Here is a 17442-nt window from a genome sequence, read left to right on the forward strand (position 1 = left end):
AAAGTGGGCATAATTATATAAAGACTTCCCTGGGGCACTTAAAAGATATATGGGGACATCCTAGACAAAGCTGATTATATTAGAATGTAATAGTTGGAGTTATCTACTCAAAGGTAATATGGCATATGGGATAGACAGTTGGATGAAGAATAAGAAAAACTGGGTTCAAAACCAAAATAGATTAGTTTTGTAACCTTTGGCAAGTAAATTCTCATACCCCCATGCAACTTTCTAATCCTGTATATTTCAGAACAATTCATCTCTGTATTAGTAGAGGATGTTTCTTTAATTAGAAATCCTTATGTGAGGTAGAACTAACATGGCAGATTAGAGGTAGAACAGTTTGAATTTTCCCCTCCAAATAACCTCCAGTTAATGTCTCAATCAAATTTTGAAACAGTAGGGCCAAAAAAAGGTCAGTGAGACATTTTTTTCAATCTAATAAAATTTAGGAGGTCAGCAGAATAATTTTGGGACACCTGAGTAGAATGTGTACAAACCATTCATGCTTTCTAATAATTGTGCCCTGAATGTGTCTTTCCTCTGATGTTACATTTGAGCCACTAGTTACCCAGAACTCAGAATTTTATGGAGACACTCTGGAATCTGTACCCAGAGGTGCATACATGTTTCTAGCCATACAGCCCAACATTCTGGAGCTGGGACAGCTGGGGAAAATTATAATGGCAAAATGCAGAGTCGAGTTTGTCCAACTCAGGTTTCCTTATTCTTAGTCTATTACTCTTCCCATTATATCATCCGGCATTCCTTCCTTAAATTGCAATGCAGGCTTCCTCAAGTACAAATGAGATCCTCTAATGAGTGCTAACTAAAGCTGGGCAAAGAGTGCATTGCTTCCGGATGATCACATCTGAGGATCAGATGCATTTCTTCTTTCTTCTTTGCAGTGACCACTCTGCCCATTCCACAGAGTTTGAGATGGTGGCCTGGAGTACAATCTGCCCAAAGAATTCCCTGAAGAATGAGATAGCCCCTCCCACTGTGGAAATATATACTAAGCCACTGTTCTTGGTCTCATCAGACTATTCAATGCACTAGTTATAACTCTGTGCCCACTGCCTCAACAGGCATTGATCTCACCAGAAAAACAAAAACAAGTCTCTTTGGAAAGTAGATTTGCAATTTTTAAATCAAATGTAGCTTACTGTTGAATGTGGCTTAAACAACCTGTACCCATTTCCTATATGATGGATGTATCCAACCAAGCAAATTTATTAGACCTTTCTATAAACCTCCGGTTAATCTCCAAGGCTTCTCTGAGGCTGCAGTGACTTCATCATATTTCTTTTTTATTTGTTTTTACTAAGCATGCAGATTTTTAGCCCTGAACCTCAACTTGATTTTTACATAATAATTGTCTATTTGCATATGCTTTACATGTTAATTATCATGCTGCTATTCTCTTTACTATAATTAAAGTTAGCACTTCATGATGAAGCCTTATTTTCTGAATTTTGTACCATGACAGTAAATATTCCCTGAGGCTAAAATTTATCTACCAAGTTGTTGGTTTTCTTTTTTATATTAAAAAAATAGGGGTTGGGGTAATGATAGAGAGAGAGTCATCTGGGGACCTGTCAGGAGATTGCAATTTTTTTTTGTTTTTGATTCCCCAGTTGAAATCTGCCTTAGTTTGAGAATGACTGAAAATCTTCATCCCATATGTACTTTGCATCTGTCCTGAAGTACCTTAGTCCAGGAGACCCAACATTCTAAGACAAGACCTTGTACTAGTTGTCAGGATACCTGGGTTTGAGGCTTGGGGCTAATGCTTCTCATCTGGGTTACCTTGTACAAGTTGGGTGATCTCTTAGTTTTATTTTCTTCATCTGTAAAGTAGAAATTGGAGTGACTAGATGGAGCAATGGATTGAGGATTGAGCCTGAAGTCAGTAAAGACTTCTCTTCCTTTAGTTCAGATCTGGTCTCAGACACTTCCTTGTTGTGTGACCCTGGGCAAGTCACTAAACCCTGCTGGCCTCAGTTTCCTCATCTGTCAAATGAACTGGAGAAGGAAATAGCAAATCACTAGTATCTTTGCCAAGAAAACCCCAAAAAAACCCAAATGGGGTCACAAAGATTCAGATACAAGTGAAATAATTAGGCAGCAAAGTAGTAATTATAATATTTTCCACTTTGTAGTCTATTTTCATTGGGTGAAGAGCACTTCTTGAAAACTTAATGAAGTTTGTTTATTTTTTCCTATTAGCTCTCCTCCTTGATATATATATATATATATACACATATTTGTTTTTCAGTTGTAAGGAATCATTCAAACTCCCTCATTTTAACAATGTGGACATTCAAGTCTCAAAATGTTCAGGTATTTCCTCAAAGTAAAAACAGGTAGTAAATAGCCGCCTTTGTATCAGAACGGAACTCGGGTCTTCGGACTCTGAGAGCATCAAGCTCTCCATTATAACAAACTTTCTCTATTGATAGATGAAACATTCTGAATAGCGATCTCCAATCCAAGATAGCCAGACAAGGAATGAGGTTTTATGGCTGTTGACCAGGAACAACTTTACTTGTATAATCGGGTTTCCAAACAAGTCCGGGGTGTTTTACATGATTCTGGGTTTGCAAAAGGGAGGCGGGGAAGAGTGCGACTTCTGCACGGCTTAAAGAATGCTGACACAATGCTGTGGGCATGTGTGAAGAGAAGAACGGATGCCAGAGCTTCTTGGGAGAAAGAGATACATGTGGATTAGACTGACACATTCTTTAGGAGTGGCAACTCCAGGGAAGAGAAAAAATAGGCTTTGGAAGCAGCAGAGACATAGGGGAAGCCAGCTTTCCCAACATGTTCCTGATTTCTACTTTGCCACTAGAGACTTTGGAGAGAGAATTTTCCTTTGGGTAAGATTGGAGCCTCCTTCTTAGTTGAGCTGAATCTTATTTGACTCCAAATTTATGTGTTTATTGATAGTTTTGATTTCTTTATCTGAAAATTGCATATTCATGTCCCTTGCCCATTCATCTATTAAATAAAATTAAAACAAAATAAAACCCCACTATTTCTCTTTATATCTTTTCTGGTATATTCTAATGTTTTCTGATTTCTGTGAATAAATGAATTTACTCACTAATTATCACTTTTTAATAGTGTTTTGTGTAACGAATATATTTACTAGGAACTGGGAAGCTTTTGGTCTGAAATAGATTTGTACTCCCAGACCAGAGATACTTAAGAAGTACATATTTATAATATGAGAGTCATCTTGGAGTCAGACGAGGGAAGAAACAAGTGCCTGGCCATGGGCTCTTCTCACACTTCTTATCTCCTCTAGGCAGAAATCGGTGTCCCTTGGAGAGGGATTCTAGAGTCCAGAAACATCTATGAAGACGTAGTAAATCTGGTTAAGACAACCAGTGTGGACATAGATAACTCACATTGGCATACACATATCTTGCAAATGGTTCACAGATGAAATTAAGCCCCCATATATTATCCACTATCAACTCCTATATTCTATCTACTTTCCTATCTCAGCTTTATACCCCAATTTTTTTAAAAATTGTGATGATTTAATAGGATTACTTCTATAATAATCCCTTGTCAAAATCATTATTCACTCTAAAATTTTGACTGTAAAATGTTTTCTTCCAGAAAAATAGGTGATACAGAGCTCGCTTATGGTAGAATGGAGCTCAACTGGCTTCCTGCACACAAAGGCCCCCAACATGGACCTTTTCTGTCTTCTCTCAGCTCACACAGCTACCATTTGAGCTTGGGACCTCATCACTTCTCAGTGAGGTCTTAATTGGCCTTCCTGCCTCCTTCTCATCCTACCCCTATATACTGCTGCCAAAATTTCCTTAAACACAGATCTGATTATGTGACTCTCGCCTTAATAAACTCCAATGACTTTCCCTTGCCTCTAGGATCAGATACAACCTTTTATATTCAGCACAGCTTGGCTCCAACTTATCTTTCTAGCCTCATTGGAAATTACTCCCATCTCCATATTCTGTAATGCAGCCAAATTGACCTTCTCTGTTTTGGCACTTGCTGTCCTACATACCTGAAATGTAGTCTCTTCTCACTTCTGTCTCAGAGTCCCTCTTTTTAAAGGATGCAGCTCTAGCCCCATCTTCTATATGACACCCTCCCTGATCCTTCTCTGTCACCTATTCCCAATGCTCCCAAACTAGAGTAAACTTTGCTATACTGATTGTTTTTAAAATTATAATTCATTTCAGTGGTTTTGATACATTAGGAAATAAGTTGAACATATTATGATTTTATATTTTGTTTGCAAGAAATTATTCAAACTGCAGTACTTCACAATAATTCACAAGGTGCAACCTTCTAAGGTCTGCTTCCACAAGCCAACCTCAAGTCTTTTTTCAATTAACAATGATACATATATTATAATAATGTAATTATAATACATCATAATATAATTATATGAATAAGATTATGTTACTTGTATTCTTGATGTGATATTACTATATGGTTAAATTAATATTATTATAATATATTCTTTTGGTGGAGTGGGAAGTTTGGGTCGAGGAGGATCTGCCTGCATTTCTCTTTACCAAACTTCAGCTATAACTGAAACCACTGACTGGAGCTGAGGTCCACAGAGGCCACTTTCTCACCCAAAGTAACTTGACTGGTAGCTTGAGTCTTGTGAGAACCTGGGCATAAACTGAGCAGAAGCCTAAAGCTGTAGATATAGCCACTATTTATTGCATTTGTTTTGTATTTCTTAACTTTTAACATGTATAAAACTGGGCTATTTTTTCTATTATATATTACTTTTTCAAATGTGTAACATATGACATGTTTTAGCATTTTGGCTCTTTCCACATTATTTCCATAAGCACCATGGTTTTCATTGTGCAATTTTGTATTTCATGGTGCTTTTGGGGAGCATATATGACATGATAGCAGAACTGATTGTTGCTCATATTTAATTCTTTTGTATTTAAACAGGTGTTTATTGATTTTATATTTCTGTTGTATATATTTCTATGAGGATTTGTTGTTTCTCCATTTAGGAAATAAGTTCCTTATAAATAGGGATTGTTCCATTCTTTTTCTTTCTGTCTCCAGGGTCTAGTACAGTGCCTAGAACATATTAATACTTACTGATTAATCTCATTAGCATCTTGTCCAGGTTTTAAACACTACCACTTCTTGCTTATTGGGATCTCCACACCCTAAATACCTTGTGGAAAGAAGATGGTAGGTTTTCCTTTGCCCCACCTCTTCCTTTGACAACAACTCACCCAAAGCTAAGTATATAAAGGGGATTTACTCTAAGCCATCATAGGAGAACAACCAAAAAGCTGGTTTTTGAGTAGCATAGTGGAAAGTAAATGTAACTGGAGTTATGAGATTTAAATTTTGATTCTAGTATTTCCTTTACTAGCTATGTAAAATGTTACAAGTCACTTATCCATTCTATCAGTTAACACATCTTCAAAATAATGGCAATAAGATTTGTACTTTCTTACTTCAGGTTTGTTTTGAGAAAAAGTGTTCTATAAAACCTAAGCTATTGAATGTAAATCTTAATAATAATAATAAAAAATAATAAAATTATTATTAATCAGTATTATTTTTCTGTTGTTCTTTCCTTTCAGTCATGGCTGACTCTTCGTCACCTTGTTTGGGGTTTACTTGGCAAAGATATTGAAGTGGTTTGCCATTTCTTTCTCCACTTCATTTTACAGATGAAGAACTGAAGCAAACAGATTAAAGTGATTCCAAAGGTCATACATGTCACAAATGTCTGAGACCACATTTGAACTCAGAAAAATGAGTCTCCCTGCCTTTAGGCCTCCCACTCTATCCACTGTAAATAATCCACAATATATAAAAATGATTACATTTTAATAATCCTGACCCTTTGCCAGCTCCAAGATTTTTTGTTTCTCTATTTAACTCTCTTATGCCCCAAATGCTTCTTTAGTGGAGCCTTAATTTGGACCAGATAGCAATAATACGACTATGACATGGTTTTTATTGTTTAGTCAGGGCCACTCTTTGTAGCCTTCTAACATTTGCTTCCTCAATCCTTAACATGTTATACAAGAAAATCAAGCCCAGGCAAAAAGTTTTCTCTAGAGCCTCTGCCACTCAGGATCTTCATCCTCAATTCATTGGCCAAAATCTGGCAAAGCCTGCCCTTGAATCACAAATACCTAGCAAGAAAGGATTCTGGGTGTGAAATCTATCCTTTTTCAGTCATTAGACTATCCCTTGAGGTGCTACTTTGCCCTTTGCTAGAAGTCTTCTCATTATGACCCTCTCAAAAAGTGTTTCTGTCTCTTTCTCTGTCTCTCCCTCTCCCTCTGTCTCTGTCTCTGTCTCTCTCTCTCTGTCTCTGTCTGTCTCTGTCTCTGTCTCCCTCACTCTTGCTCTCTCCTTCAAGCAGATTCTACTAGCTTGTACTTGGGACAGTGCATCCCCCAATGAGGACAAAATTTTTCATATATATAAAAAATATGGGTATGTATATTTACATGTATATATGTGTATATATATATACACTCATACATAGTCTTTCATTTACATCAGATTGACTCTGAGCCATGATAAGATACAGATCAAAAAGATTGTTTTGGCTTTATCTTTCTAGAACTTCTTGGCTTCTTCTGGACTTAATGTAATTCTGAAGCTGTGTGTCCACCCTTGACTCTTTACTATTAGCTGAATTTAGCTGAAAAACACAATTGAAGGTCAATGAAGAAGTTACTTTTATTTTTAAATTGTCTCCATCCTGTTTGCTTTGTTTGTTTGCAAGCACTTATCTCAGGACCTTTTCCCACAAATTATTTACTTCCTTTTTGAGGATGATGTTGTCTAGCTATCAAAGTCAACCTAATCTAAGTGAACTTTAGGTAACCCTTAAATTCATTTCTTTTCCCCAATGACCTCCTGTGTTTTACAGCCAAATACCTAGACCTTGTGATGAAGTCTGAATCTAGCAAATATCCTGTGCCTCTTTTACATAGTTGTTTCTCTTCCTTTTCCCAGATGTGTAGAAGATGCTTTAATTCGTTGAAAGGGCAGAAACTACTTTATAAATAAAATGGTTCCCGTAGTTGGGCAACTGTTATTTAATCAAAAATTTGAGCCAATTAAAATTGGCTTACCTATTAAAATGAAGAAGTATACTTTTGTTCCCCAATACAAGTAGAGACTAAATACCTATCCTATGCCTAGTCCTAAGCTATAGATGCAATTATTTCCCCATCACAAAGATATAAGTCACTAGCCTCAGTTGATGCCCTTGACCCTGGGAATGGATAATGAAAACTACATTTTACTGGATTTGAGTCTAATTGAATTCATGATCGAAGCATCAGCATATTTCCAACATCTTTCTTCACCCCTACCCTTATAATAGGAAGAATTTTACCATTTTTTCTGTACTTTATTTCTAATTTTTAAATATGCCTATATCTCTCAGACATATTTTGTTTAGAAAGAAAACGAAAAGGAGGAAATTGGAGGACATGGCCCAGATCCAATGGGATTCCTACACCTGCACATCTTGGCATCATTTAGGAATTATTATGCCCAGAATGTCCACCAGCTGACTATTGATCCAAGGGAAATTTTCCCAGTCAAGAAAAAAAATTGTTTGACAAATTTCAAATAGAGATGTATATGATCTGTCTTTCTGTGCCTGCCTCTAGAAAATAGCTTTCTGGAATTTCCCAAAATTATACACAGAGATCCACAAATGGTGTTGTCATGTACCTGAAGCTTAGTTAACTCGCATAAGGGTTTCCAAAAAACATTTTATCAAGAACCTAGAATATACTAAGTAGGGAAAAGATAAAGTATTTGGGCAAAGACAGAACTACCCAAGCTGGGTAGAATGAAAACAATATTGGACTGGGAGTCAGGATTTGAAAATTGGCTCCCTCTGATTAACTAGTTGCAAGCAAATCATTTAACCTCTCTTGACTGCTTCCTTATCTATAACATAGGAATAACAATACCTCCACTGCCCAGGTTACTTTTAGACTTCTCTGGGACTCCCCAGAATTACTTCATTCCCTAGGAAACATCACTGGGATATTTTATTATACTGCAAGATTTAATCTTCCTGTTACTCAGATCTCATCAATATCCTTTGTCCCTCTATTAGGACACTGGCTAAAGGGCAAGGTCATGGGCTCCAGAGCTTTTATTTAATAAAAAGGCTTAGCACTATTTTTTCTCTTCATTTCCAACCAGGTATACTGCTTTTGGACTTCTTTGTAACTCTCAATCATGCCTCTTAATCAGATACCTTCTTCTATCTCATTCCCAATTTTCAGCTTCCTTTTATAAGTTATTTTCCCCCATTTGATTAAAACTTTCTGAAGGGTAGGAATTTTGCTTTTATTTGTATGTATATCCCTAGTGCTTAGCAAGGTGCCTGGCCCTTAGTTCTTGCTGTTCAAGTCATTAATTGTTTTTAGTCTTAGAACTCTTCCTGACCTCATTTAGGATTTTCTTGGTAAAGATACTGGCTTAGTTTGCCATTTCCTTCTCTGGTTTATTTTACAGATGCAGAACTGAGACAAAAGAGGGTTAAGGGACCTGCCCAGGGTCACAGAGTAAATGTCTAAGGTGAGATTTGAACTCATGATTTGATTCTAACCCCAGATGTCTATTGACTATGCCACCTTGCTACCCCTTGGCCCATAGTACTTAAGCTGTAAATAAAAGTTTATTAACTAATTGACTAATGACTGACTTATTAGGTAAAGTATTATAATAAAGTAACACATAAAGGGGAATAATTATTAATCTGTCATTCAAAAGACAAGGTACAAGCTACTCTGAGAGTTCAGAAAGTAGCATCTTCTGTCTTACAGGTTTCCCCTTTATTCTGTTCTTCAAATCCCTAAAGATGGTTTCCTGGTCTGGTTCACTTAACCAACATCCATGTATCAAACTTCATCTATACAACCAGCTTGTAAAACCTTTCCCACATTCATCTATTCATTTCAGAACAACTGAGAGTAAAGTGACTAAAGCAAGCAAGTAGCAAACAAGGAATCTAGTGCAGTATGAATTGGAAGTACTGGGTTTGAAGTCCGGCTACTTCCCCATTGCATGACCTTGGCAAAATCCTCCTATCTCTGGATCTTCATTTTCTCATCCATAAATGAGGTTTAAGATCAGGTGATTATTAATGTCCCTTCCAGTTCTAAATCTTATGCTTCTATTACCTTCTTTGAACACCATCATGGTCTGATAGGAAAAGGATTATGCTCTTAGAGTCAGAAAACCTGGGTTTAGATCTCAGGTTAGATCTTATTAGCTGTTAACTTCTCTGGAACTTCTCAATTTATATATATATATATATATATATATATATATATATATATATATATATTTATTTATTTATATATATATATATATATATGTGTGTGTGTGTGTGTGTGTGTGTGTATGTATACATACATATATATATTTCAATCAAAGAAGTCAGATTAAATGATCTTTCAGGACCTTTCCAAGAAAGAACACTATCCACATTTAGAGGAAGAACTGTGGGAGTAGAAACACAGAAGAAAAACAACAGCTCGATCACATGGTTTGATGGAGATATGATTGGGGATGTAGACTATAAATGATCACCCTAGTGCAAATATTAATATTATGGAAGTAGGTCTTGATCAATGACACATGTAAAACCCAGTGGAATTGTGCGTCCACTATGGGAGGGGGGTGGGAGGAGGGAAGAGAAAGAATATGAATCTTGTAACCATGGGAAAATATTCTAAAATAACTAAATAAAATTTTCCAAAATTCTAAAAATAAGACCTTTCTAGCTCTAAGTGCTATAAGCCTATAATCATTTGGGGGAAAACAATTCTGCTCCCCCCCCCCCCCCCCCCACTACAGCCCAAGACTATCTGTCATACTCTTGGCTGTGATCAGTTACTTCTTTATTTGACATTGACCAGGCAGCTTCTGTCAGCATTCTGCCAGTCTCTTTCAATGAGCTGAGTGGTGCCCATTTATGGTTCAAATTCAATAAGAAAAGTCACGTTCATCCCCAAGCTGCGTGAGCTCTGGAACTTCAACACTTGTTTGCAGGTGCTCACAATTTGCATTTGTTTGAAGCATAATCCAATTTATATAAATGACTTTTTAACTATACAAAGTCAGATTCCAAACATAGAAAGGGTGTTTGAACCTCAGTACTAGTTGGAACAAAAAAGTCCATTTTAAAATGTCAGAGATGCCCACCTGCCTGTATCTGTGCTAAATGTACTGTGGTTTCCTAGGAAATTTATATCAGTCTAGCTTCCCAATGGCATCCAATAGAGTTCAGGTTATACTGGAATAAAGCCACATTCTAGCTCATAGATACAAGCGCTGTGTGTGTGTGTGTGTGTGTGTGTGTGTATACACACATGCATATACATACTTTCCTTTTAATATTTTGTACTATCAAAGGAGTGTGTATTTGGCATTGAACCTTAAGAATATAATTTTCAAATGTCAAAATATACAAACTAAAATTGTGGGCAAACCAAAAGGCAGTGGAGAGGGTCTTGGTAGATGTAGTTCTATGTGCTTTTCAGGTTTAGAAAATATTTTACTCAATCTCTCTGTGATTCAGTTTCCTCTTCTGAAGAATGGGGATAATAGCATTTACTTCAGAGAGCAGTTGTGAAGATCAGCGGGTTCATATGTGTAAAGTACTTTGTAACCCTTAGTGCTACGTAAATCCTTTTTATTGTTGATGTGGTGTAAGAGGAGAAGGAGCCAGAAGAAGAAGACAGCATTTTGTTATTATTCCCATTTTACAGTTGATAAAACTGAATCTTAGATCAGAATTAAGAAATGGCTTGCTAAGGCATCAAAATAGGCAAGGAGGAGACCAAATTATCACTCTTTGCAGATGACATGATGGTCTACTTAAAGAATCCTAGAGACTCAACCAAAAAGCTAATTGAAATAATCAACAACTTTAGCAAAGTTGCAGGATACAAAATAAACCCACATAAGTCATCAGCATTTCTATATAATTCCAACACAGCTCAGCAGCAAGAACTAGAAAGAGAAATCCCATTCAAAATTACCCAAGACAAAATAAAATACTTAGGAATCTATCTCCCAAGACAAACACAGGATCTATATGAACACAACTACAAAACACTTTCCACACAACTAAAACTAGACTTGAACAATTGGAAGAACATTAACTGCTCATGGGTAGGACGAGCCAATATAATAAAAATGACCATCCTACCCAAACTCATCTATCTATTTAGTGCCATACCCATGGAACTTCCAAAAATTTTTTTTACTGATTTAGAAAAAAACATAACAAAGTTCATTTGGAAGAACAAAAGATCAAGGATATCCAGGGAATTAATGAAAAAAAATACAAAGGAAGGGGGTCTTGCAGTCCCAGATCTCAGACTATATTATAAAGCAGCGGTCATCAAAACAATTTGGTACTGGCTAAGAGACAGAAAGGAGGATCAGTGGAATAGACTGGGGGCAAGCAACCTCAGCAAATCAGTATATGACAAACCCAAAGATCCCAGCTTTTGGGACAAAAATCCACTATTTCATAAAAACTGTTGGGAAAATTGGAGGACAGTATGGGAAAGATTAGACTTAGATCAACACCTCACACCCTACACCAAGATAAATTCAAAATGGATGAATGACTTGAACATAAAGAAGGAAACTATAAGAAAATTAGGCGAACACAGAATAGTATACATGTCAGACCTTTGGGAAGGGAAATACTTCAAAACCAAGCAAGAATTAGAAAGAATTACAAAATGCAAAATAAATAATCTGGATTACATCAAATTAAAAAGTTTTTGTACAAACAAAACCAATGTAACCAAAATCAGAAGGGTAGCAACAAATTGGGAAACAATCTTCATAAAAACCTCTGACAAAGGTTTAATTACTAAAATTTATAAAGAACTAAATCAATTGTACAAAAAATCAAGCCATTCTCCAATTGACAAATGGGCAAGGGACATGAACAGGCAATTCTCAGCCAAAGAAATCAAAACTATTAATAAGCACATGAAAAAGTGCTCTACATCTCTTATAATCAGAGAGATGCAAATCCAAACAACTCTGAGGTATCATCTCACACCTAGCAGATTGGCTAACATGACAGCTATGCAAAGTAATGAATGCTGGAGGGGATGTGGCAAAGTGGGGACATTAATTCATTGCTGGTGGAGTTGTGAATTGATCCAACCATTCTGGAGGGCAATTTGGAACTATGTCCAAAGGGCGATAAAAGACTGTCTGCCCTTTGATCCAGCCATAGCACTGCTGGGCTTGTACCCCAAAGAGATAATGGACAAAAAGACTTGTACAAAAATATTCATAGCTGCGCTCTTTGTGGTGGCCAAAAATTGGAAAATGAGGGGATGCCCTTCAATTGGGGAATGGCTGAACAAATTGTGGTATATGTTGGTGATGGAATACTATTGTGCTAAAAGGAATAATAAAGTGGAGGAATTCCATGGAGACTGGAACAACCTCCAGGAAGTGATGCAGAGCGAAAGGAGCAGAACCAGGAAAACATTATACACAGAGACTGATACATTGTGGTACAATCGAGGGTGATGGACTTCTCCATTAGTATCAATGCAATTTCCCTGAACAATCTGCAGGGATCTAAAAAAAAAAATACTACCCACAAGCAGAGGATAAACTGTGGGAGTAAAAACACCGATGAAAAGCAACTGCTTGACTACAGGGTTGGAGGAGATAAGACTGAGGAGAGACTCTAAATGAACACTATAATGCAAACTCCAACAACAGGGAAATGGGTTCGAGTCAAGAACACATGTGATAACCAGTGGAATCATGCGTCGGCTATGGGAGAGGGAAAGGCGGGGGGGGGGGGGGGGGGGGGGAGGGGAGGGGAGGAAAAGAAAACGATCTTGGTTTCCAGTGAATAATGTATGAAAACGACCAAATAAAATAATATTAAAAAAAAAAAAAGAAATGGCTTGCTTACAAAGGTGCCACAGCTAGGATTTGAATCTGATTCTCCTCTATTTGTGTCCTTCTTCCTAGGGGAATCTCAACAAATCCAACCTCCTTTCATCTATACTGTGTGTTGCTTCTTTGCTTCCTCTCAACATACCATGTTTTTTCATCTGAACCTATGATTTCGTACAGGAAGGGAATTCTCAATGTGGAAATTGCCTATGCCAAGGGCAAAGAGACTATCTGCCATTTAGGCTTGGAGTGTTATCTAGGGCACTGAAATGTTGAACAACTCATTTACAGTCCCATAGCTAATATGTGTCAGACAAGAATTGAACTCCAGGTTTTCCAGAGTCCAACGCTAACCCTCCATCTGCTGAGCTACATCAGTTCTTCATTGCTCTTCACACAAAAAATTTCAGGCATCCCAGCAAGCTGACCTAAGAAAAATGATGCTTATTTACTGTAGACCCAAAGATATTTCCTCATGCTTCTATTATAAAGATCCAAGTTTATCCTTGATTCAGTATAGGAATCTATACTCTAGGAAGAGGAGGGAGGTCAGACTAGCATATGTGGACTCTTAACAGCCTCAACCATGCTGAATATGGTTCACTTCACAAACAGAAATATGGTAGGTCTGATGGTTTCTCACCAGTACTGCCTTTGAGCTTGGTAGAAAGTCTGACCAGAATTTCCATTTAGCCCCTCTCCAATTGGTCTTTTGGTAGGCTAGCAAAGGGGAATTCAAAAAAGAGATGTACGAATGTATTTATTCTTCATGCAGCACATGGAGGCTTCCCATTTAAATGGTTTTTCTTCTTCATCTGTGCTATATGCAAGAAATTTCGATGTTTTTTAGAAGTCTGCATAATCTTCATTTGGGACTTCAGCTATACTTTCAACCATGAAGAGGTCAAAATATTTTTCAAAGTAATTGAGAAAAGGAAGTACATTTTCCTGAAAAATTTAAAAGGAGCTTCCTCCTCGACTTTTGCATTATATGGATTTGACATTCTCAAATGTGCCACAACCTTTTTTCGGGTTAATAGAAAATATGTTTTTAGCAAACTTTATTGACTAGCTTTCTAGTTCATGAACAGATGGCACCTGTATTTTTAGCTGCTTCTAATTCTCCGCCTTCCCCAGACTCTAAAATCTGGGCTCATTGCCCACCTATCATGCCCCTGTGAAACCACTTACCTCCTCCTTGCTTTGTAGCAACCACCACTATTGACATCTCCTTGGTGCACAACATGGCAATTATGACGTATTTTATGGAAGTCCTTTGTAAGAATTTTCAACAATCCAAGTGTTTTAAATGTTATGCAGAAAGCATGCTTTATCAGAAGCATAGGAACAGAAGGTATTAGTGCTTCAGCAGACTTGAGATCCAGATAAATTCTTCTAAGGAAATAAATATTTACAGGGGTTTTGAGGGGAATAGCAACAAAACTTTAAATAGGACCCCTTAGAGTTAATGTTTTCAATGAGATGGTGATATTATTTGATAAATTGTATCTCCTATAGGAATATGAAAAACTCATTGACCCCCCCCCCCGTAATTTAGGATTCATTTTAACCTTTGCTTCTACAAATTTGCTCCTTGAGGGCAGAGATTGTTTTCATTTTTGTTCATGTATTTTCAATGCCTGCTCCAGAGCAAGAATAAATCCTTTTTTAATTGAATTGATAGCTAAACAAAAGGGTTTTTGTTATTAAACCTTCTCTCCATAATTCAAAATCAAGGGTTCAAAATAAACTGTAATAAAAAGATGAAACTATTGTTTAGCATGTTATGTATCCATGTCTCTAACATTTATTTTTTTCCCTATGGAGATATTTATTTGTTATCAAAGAGAGAGAGCAGCTTCATTTGTCTAAAACTTCATAAACCTGATTTCCAATAGCCTAATGGTCTTCAAATCTCTTATACTATTACACTTCACCAGAGTTATGAGCAAGCTGAGATCTTTACCTAGCACTGAACCTAGCACATATGTCTATCACACTGAATTGAAGATACAAGTTTCTTAAGAAAATTAATTTTGAAAGAAGATGAATTTTTTTGGTTTCCTTCATTTATTTAATAAATGCAAAGTCTCACAAAAGTCTTGGTGCACTTTTAAGCTTTAGTAGAATAAAACTACACTAAGACTTTTGGGATATTCTATATTTTTGAACCCCTTCTAAATTCAAAGTTTTCTTCTGACTGCTAGGGAGAATACAAAAATGAATAAAGTAATTGCTCTCCTAGACCCTGCAATTGAAAATGGAAGATATGACATCTATTACTGTTCCAGAAATATAGATTGTTATAGCAGGGAGGGGGGAGGAAGTGGAGAGGAAGAAATTTCAAGAAAGAATAATTCAATCAGAAGATATGGAAGGTGAATGTACTGGGTGTGTATGCATAAGAGTGAATAGATTGATTTAACTGGAACATCTATAAAGGGGAATTAGATAAGGCAGGACCTTATAATGGGAAAAGAAGAGCCTGGGATAAGGATTTATACTTCCTATGTGTCAGGCACTTTTACAAATATTCTTATTTGATCCTCACAACAGTCTTGTGAGGTAGGTGCTTTTGTTACCCTCATTTTATGGTTGAGGAAACTAAGGCAGAAAAAGGTGAAGTGATTTACCCACATTAAACAACTAATAAATTTCTCAGACCAGATATATGAATTCAGGTCTTCCTGCTTCCAGACTCCAGCATTCTATCCACTCACTCATTAGTTCTTCTGCTAAATGGATGTTGGTGAATGGCAGGATGAAAATTTTGGATTTCGTCCCTTCTCTACATTGTGTATCACTGATGCCTGAAGCTCCTCTCGCTGTGGTCAGGGGAGCTCTTCAGCAATTTTCAACTGGCAAGTTGAATTTTGCTAACAAAATTTAGCCTTAAGACCCAGGATAGAGATCTGCTCTTACACTCCAACTAATCATCTCCATTCTCCATTATTTTCAAGGTCAAAGTCTGTCTTCTTTCCCAGGGGGGATAATTCCATCACTCTCTAAAACCAGTGAGCACCAGAAGATACTTTATAGGAAAGAGCCACTTGTCTTACTCTCAGACCTCCAATCCTCACTGGACTCTGGAAGGAACACTATGCCTTTTAAATTATAAAACATTTTTAATAAATTCTATTATTTTCATGATAAAATAAAACCATCTTGTTTCCTGTGATCATGGGTTCAAATGGGAAAGGGATCCTACTTAAATCTTAAAGTTTTCCAGGTGCTCCTATCAGTTGATATTATACAGCTTGTGTCAAAGTCTAGAACATAATCCAGACTTCTTAGTTAGGTCCATAATCAACCAAACAACCTATCCAAGGGAAATATATATATATATATATATATATATATATATATATATATATATATATACATATGTAAAAAAATGCCTGTATCTCAGATAGAATCTGACATAAAGTTAGAGGGGAACCTTATTAAATTAGTCCTCATTACCTAGATGTTGGACAGGCAGGTACTGCAGATGGATGATAAAATGGGCCCAGAATTAAATAGAAGGAAAAGAGCAGTCAGTTGAATATGGGAAATTGCCCAGTTCTTTCAACTACCACTCAGGGGGAAAAATGAACAATGACAGCAATAACAAAATGTCTTCTTTAAAACTAAGATTTGTCACAGTGATCCTAATATGGCTCAAGCCATTAGATATTGAAATCACTTATGAACTAAAATTGAGAGTGAACTAAAAGGCAATGGAAAGACTCATGGTAGGAGAAAGTAAATTTCACTGTATTACCAACAATGACTCACATGCAAGAAGTACATTAAAAGATCATCGAGGAAATGTATTGTCTGAATAGATAAGTGTTGACTGTGAAAGATTACAGATTATGGACTAAATTCCTTGCCACAGAACATCCAAAGATCAGAAGTGTTACACAAAATTTCAGGCAGCTTTTTTATGGTATCGCAAAAGATACCTCAAAAAGAATCTCACAGAAAAAGAGGATAATCAGTAGCAATCTCCCTCATTGGTGGGAGTGCCCAAATTAAAGAGATAAAAGTATTGAAATAAAATCCTTCCCACAGAGGGAGATAGATTGTTTGTGAAAGGCCTAGGTGGATGGGAGATGAGAAACATGCACCGAGGGACCTTTCCAGGGCCAGCAAAGCACAAAATCCTGGGGCTTTTGAAACCAAGCTTATTTGGATAACTGGAGTAAAGGGAAAGGTAGAAAGGGTCCTAAACTACAGATCTCAACTCAGACCCATCTTCTAAGCACCTCATGATAGGTACTCTTCATTGCTTCTTTAGGACCTGCCTATCTACTTCCTGCTCTTACCTTTCCTCCATCCCTTACTTACATTCCTACAGTATTTACATTAATAATTACAACAATTGTTTCTCTAATAATCCACTCACTTTTGTTTCACTGTTTAGTTCTTTTTTTCTCTTCTCTTCTTTTCTCTTCTCTTTTCTTCTCTTTCTTTTCTTTT

General features: G+C 36.7%; 1 long non-coding RNA gene across 2 annotated transcripts; it reads left to right on the forward strand.

Annotated features, from left to right (window-relative positions):
- The first annotated feature begins 5612 nt into the window (after positions 1–5612).
- Positions 5613–16192, forward strand: LOC103093534 (uncharacterized). 2 transcript variants are annotated; one of them, XR_008916622.1, is made up of 3 exons: positions 5613–5744; positions 8539–8601; positions 15939–16192. It is a non-coding gene; the product is annotated as an uncharacterized LOC103093534 (long non-coding RNA). The 2 variants fall into 2 exon arrangements; XR_001628384.2 differs by lacking the exon at positions 15939–16192 and adding an exon at positions 13054–14943.
- Positions 16193–17442: the final 1250 nt, after the last annotated feature.

Source organism: Monodelphis domestica, chromosome 2, assembly GCF_027887165.1.
Source record: "Monodelphis domestica isolate mMonDom1 chromosome 2, mMonDom1.pri, whole genome shotgun sequence".
Lineage (NCBI taxonomy): Eukaryota > Metazoa > Chordata > Mammalia > Didelphimorphia > Didelphidae > Monodelphis > Monodelphis domestica.